The sequence below is a fragment of the Ascaphus truei genome, chromosome 3, assembly GCF_040206685.1.
Source record: "Ascaphus truei isolate aAscTru1 chromosome 3, aAscTru1.hap1, whole genome shotgun sequence".
In the NCBI taxonomy this organism is placed as follows: domain Eukaryota; kingdom Metazoa; phylum Chordata; class Amphibia; order Anura; family Ascaphidae; genus Ascaphus; species Ascaphus truei.
This window is the reverse complement of record NC_134485.1, coordinates 239,185,975-239,192,238: the sequence shown is the minus strand read 5'-3', so window position 1 is coordinate 239,192,238 and position 6,264 is coordinate 239,185,975.

Genomic DNA, 6,264 nt, shown 5'->3' with positions numbered 1-6,264 from the left:
CTACAGTAACAAGACAATGGTAATGCAACCGCTTATCAACACCCCCCCCCTCCAAGCCATTCATGAAAATTCTTGTAGCCTTCTTGAAGGAACCATTACAGTACAGTATGTGAAATGTTATGCTTACTGTATGTTTTATAAAAGGTGACACAATGAAACAATTAAATAATTTTAAAAAAGCAACTTTTTTATTTTTTTTGAGTAAAGACATTATTTTATAACTTTTGAACAACAGAACAATCAAGCAGCAGCAATAACGGAAATTTATAATATACTGTACCAGTAATAATTTTATTTTTCCTCAGAAAAGAAACTTTGTCATCAAGCAGAGAAAGGCAAAAGGAGGGATTTTGATGGACCTACAGTATAATATCGCTTTTTAGAAACATTGCTTGCGCATTGATGAATCTGATTTAAAAATCCAAGTACTGTAGGCAGCAATTTAGTGACAGTGCAATTTTTATTGATTAGGATAGAATAATTGTGAGCTTTATAGAAAACCTTAAACAGTATGCTGCTGTTTTCATATTCAATACTTTTTTACATACTGTACAGCAATACACTTGCATGTTGAATTAACTCTTATAAGAAACTTCCCCAAAAATGTATAATCCTTTATTCTATACAGTATGCATTTATTCTACAGTATATGTATTTTATATGTATTGTTTTAATACTGTTTTGATTTAATGCGCATGCTGTATGTCTCATAGAACCTTGTTGAAACGCATATGCGTGTCATCGCATATGCGTGTATGACTTCTCATTCAATGTGAATTTCAAGTCTGAAAAAATACATTTTTTTTCGTTTCTCGACATGGGCTTGCATAACAATGTTTGCTATTCTGAGAATCAATCACTACTGTAGCTTTTTAATTCTACACTAGTCATGTACGTACTTTATGAGGTGGGTGGCATACTGTGATTTTTATTTGGGGTGTGGGGTTCAAAACATTATGATGACCTGTTGAAAATATTTCTTTGAACTAATAATCCAGCATACAGCCCTCTCCCCCTCCCCCCCACCTCACACACACACAAGGCTAAAGTATTTCTACTTCTTATCGACACCTCCCCCAAACCCTTCATTTGTAATGGGTGGCTTTGTGGCTTAGTTTAATCTTCCCGAGCATATCATCACATTTATGCGTATATAAAAAAATACAAAAATAAAAATGAATACTAAAATAAAAATGAAGAATTCAATAACAAAAATTCACAGTCCAGAATTTTGGAAAACATCCCAGGAGAAACAATGTCCTGGAATTCTCTGAGATTTCAAAATCCAAGAGGAATATAATATTTAAAGCTTCTCTGTGGTCTGCAACAAGACCTGCAAAATATAAGAACAAGTGCAGCATCAGACTTACCAATATAATATAGTTACAGTTATCATTACTGTATGCTTACATGCTTAACTATATCAAATTTCTTAGTATTCTTATAGGCTTGCCTAATCTAATATGTTATGGAACATACCACAATCACTTTCTTCAAGTATTTATTTTTCCCTTTTAAATTGGAAAAATGTAATCCATTCACCATTTCTACCAGAACCTCTTCTACCTCTGAACCCAGAAAAAAGAAAAAGATATTCACCTTGATAAAGGACTGTAGAGGTCTGAAACGCGTTGGTGTGTTTGTACCCTTTTCCTTATCCATTAAATAGCTTTATTTGGGAACGTACTCCTGTTTTTTCATTGCTGGTTCCACAGCTGGATATTAGTGCTTCGTTTTTTCTCCCTTCATCTTTACCTCTGAACCCATACTGATACTGAGACTTCTTTTCTTCAACTCTGCATTAATTATCCCTGTTGGTAGAATTTCTGCCATCATTCCATATTCTATGCTCTGTCTCAAGTAACTCAAATGCTGGTTTAATCATTTGTACTTTGTACCAATCCAACTGCAAAAGTTGTATTCATCTGTCATACTCCTCATTCAATCCGTTAAACAAATGTATTCAACCACATGTGCTGGAACCAACATCAGAATCAGATCCCTGACACTCTTTCTGCCTTCCATAACGCATCTCATTTGTTCCCTCTTAGCAACATCTGTATCTTTATCTGATGCAGCAAAGAAGTTAATCATTCTTCTTGCACAACTGTAATGCATTCATATGACATCAAACCCATAGCCCTTTGTGCCTGCACAGAACTCCGTATCTTAAACATTTTCAACCTGCACCTCTGTAAAAAGGTTGGGAAATCCTGAGTGAAACTTTCAATATTACCGGTAGTTCCTTTGTCATCTAAACCTTTTAGGGCAATGTTCATGAAATCCTGTTCAGTAATATTACTTGTTTTTCCCCACTGTAAAATGCTATCAATCCCTACCATAAATTTGTTAAAATCTGAGATAGGAGCAGATCCCACATCTGATAACGCCATCTTTATGTCAGTTACTCTAAGTCATAGGTGGGCAACCTATTTTTCAATGTAGCCACAGGTGTGGCGAATGAGAATTGAAATTCGCCACACTATGTAAAAATTCCTCGCCCCCACCCCCCAATATCAGTCTCTGGCGCTGGCGCCGCTGGTGTCTGGGCTCCACCCCTGCCGTTTTCCGATTGGTCATCCTCTCCTCCACTCAGCACTCGCCTCCTCACTGCTCCTGGCCACCGTCCGTGGACCACCCCCTCAGCACCAGCGCTTCCATCGGCCACCGCCGCTTCCGCCACACTCACACTTCCTGCCACCGCCGCGCTTCCTGCCTAAACAAATTTTAATCTGGACACGCAGGCAAAACACGCAGGCAAACTCAAATTCGCCACACATTCCTTGCTGATTCGCCACTTGTGGCGATTGGCAACAGGGTTACCCACCTCGGCTCTAGGTGATGGTATTTGGGGCTGTATTATAACTTCCACAAGCTCTGTCATTTTAACATCTCTGGTACAACAAGCAGCAATCTATTACTGTTTAATCTTGTCATATCCCATGTGCCAATCATCTTTCTCTATCACTGCTTCAGTATATTCTATTTTGGTATGCCTTACCCATCTGTCTATGCCATCTATGTATTGCTTTACATCTTGGGCGATAGCTTCTGTTTTAGAGGGATTTCAGGGGTACTTGCATTGGACATATAGGAGTTACAATGCAATTAAAATGCTTGTGAAGTGCACAACTGTGGGGATATAACTCAGAAGGGGGTGAAGGACTTTTGTTCTTTATCTGACTCTGGAGGTTCTCAACTGCCTGTTCTTACTGCTGAATCTTTTAATCACTTTCATCTAGTTTATCTTGTAAACAAGAGGCTGTATGTACAGTATGGCATTTTGCATTAGCAACCTTGTATCATCAAGTTTATTTTCTGTTTTAGCTAAATCATCTGTTAAGTATTTTATTGTCCCTGTCAATACCTCAACCTTTTGGGACAAAACTTTTCCAGTCTGAAATAACAACTGAATTACTCTTCTCTTCTTGATTTTCTTATCTTTCACGAGGGAGTCACAGTCATAGCAGATTTCAGACTCTCAATTGTATCATCATCAACATCTTTCCATGCAAACGGACCTCCATAAATTACAATCAACTCATGTATTAAATCAGCAAAATTACTAGGACACTATCCTTTTGCTTTGTCTTGACAAGCAGTGTCTCTGTGTTTGCAGACTACCTTAGAAGATCTTTTGAAAGCATTCATAATTACTATTCCTTTTGATCCACTCTACAGACGAAAATATGGTTTTTGCAAGCGATCCTCCAAAATGTGATCAATTACAACGCCGAAGAAACCTTATTGTACTGTGACGTGCTCATCTCAAATCAGGAAGCGGACCTGCAGGGCTGAGGTAGGGATGTAAATAAACCGACCAGAGCCCAGGGACTCTGTAAGAGTATCTATAGTCGGTAAGCAGGCAGGGGTCAGGGCTGGCAGCAGAGTTGCAAAGTCCATGAGACTGGCAGATGTAAGGGCAGGCAGAAAGCAGCAAAATCAGGGTAATGGTCCAGGGTCAGCAAAACGGGAATCAAAACCGGCAAAAGGGTAATGCGAGATTGCAAAGACCAACAAGAGCTGCAAACGTTAGAACTTTACTCTGCGACTTCCACTAGGAACTGCAGCCTTGTATAGCAGGCTGCCAGTACCAAAAATGGCGACAGTGATCAGAAAGGGCAGGAGATTTGGAAAACCCGAACCGCAGCAAAACCCGACACGGATCGAGCAGAATTCTTTCAGTACCCCCCTCTTGAGGAGAGACCTCTAGGCGATCTAAGCTGGTTTGGCAGGGAATTTCCGATGAAACACCTGGACCAGGTTGGGAACATCAACATCCCTGGATTTGATCCATGAATTTTCTCGGGTCCATACCCCTTCCAATGGACCAAGTACTGTAGCCCGCCATGGGATCTATGAGAATCCAGTATTTGGCTTACTTCAAATTCCTCCTGACCATCCACCAAGAATGGTCTAGGAGGAGGGAGGGTAGGAGGAGAGAAGTTGTTCTGAATGAATGGCTTGAGGAGGGAGACATGGAACACTTGGGTATTCTTAAATTATCCGGAAGTTCCAGTTTGAACGTCACCAGCTTGACCTGTTTTATGATTTTGTAAGGTACAATTAACTTGGGCCCGAGTTTGGAGGAAGGCAGTTTCAAGCGGATATTTTTTGTAGAATGATCTCCCACTTGAAATGGAGGTTGTGGTCGTTGACATTTATCCGCCTGGGATTTTTGCTGGAGGGCAGCTTTGGTCAGATTGGCCTGGATTTTCTTCCAGAGTAATTGGAGTTCTTGGATTTTGTCATCCACTGCAGGAACTCCAGAGAGGACTGAAAGGAGGAAAGAGAGCAGGATGGTACCTGTAGGCACAAAAGAACGGTGATTCCAGTGGTGAATCGTGCTTCATGGAATTGCGGGAAAACTCGGCCCATAGGAGCAGATCAACCCAGTCGTCCTGTAGCTCAGAAACAAAGCATTGCAGGAATTGTTCTAAGGACTGATTGGCCCTTTCTGTTGAACTGGGGATGGTAAGAAGAAGAAAAATGAAGAGATTCCAATTCTTTGACAGAAGGCCTTCCAAAATCCTGAGACGAATTGGGATCCATGGTCCGAGACTATATCCATCAGGACTCCATGAAGGCGAAATATCCCCTTAATAAAGATTTCAGATAGTTCTAAAGTTGTAGGTAGTTTCCTGAGAGGAACAAAATGAGCTTGACGAGTTAAGAGATCGACTGCTACAGTATGGTAGTCATACCCCTTGAGGGAGGCAGTTCCACGATAAAATCCATGGATAAGTGGGTCCACGGGTGGGTGGGAATGGGTAAGGACTGGAGCAACCCACAGGGTGATGTCCTTGGCACCTTCGTCTGAGCGCATATGACACAGGCTGCCTTCACATCTTTGTGGATCTCTGGCCACCAAAAGATTCATTCGAGGAAATCACAAATCTTCCTAACCCCTGGGTGACCAGCCATCTTGGAGTTATGACCCCATTTCAACACCTCACTTCGGAATTGGGGGGAAACAAATAATTTAGACGAATGTGTGGACGTTGACCCAGGAACCTCTACCTGAGCCTGCGAAATCTGTTGCAGAAACGATGATGATACGGCAGAGATGATCTGTGAAGGTGGAATAATGGGCCCCTGCTCTACCTCCTCGGAACCATCAGGAGAGAATTTTCAGGATAGAACATCTGCTTTGATGTTCTTGGTTCCTGGACGATATGAGATCACAAAGTTGAACCGAGTGAAGAAGAGAGCCCACCTCGCCTGGCACGTCCCGAGTTTCTTTGCTCCTTCAATGTATTCAAGGTTGTTGTGGTCTGTAAGGATTGTAATCGGAGAAGTTGTTCCCTCAAGCAAATGTCTCCATTGTTCAAGGATCATTTCCATAGCCAGAAATTCCAGATTTCCAACATCATAATTCCTTTCCGCGGCAGAATTTTTTTTTAGAAAAAAAAGCACAGGGATGGAGATCCCCATGAAAATTCTTCCTTTGAAAGAACAACTCTGGCTGCTAGATCGGATGCATCCACTTCAAGCATGAAGGGTTTCATAGGATATGGATGGATCAGCACAGGTGCAGAAGAAAACGCGGACTTGAACTTCTCGAAAGACAGAAGAGCCTCAGAAATCCATTTCTTAGGATTTGTCCCTTTCTTAATAATGGGTGCAACCACCTTGGATGGAGAAATTCCTGATAAATCGTTGGTAGTAGTTGGCGAACTTAATAAATTGTTGTGTCGGTTTGAGGCCTAATGATAAGGGCCAATATAGCACTGCCGATACTTTCGCATGATTCATCTCGAACCC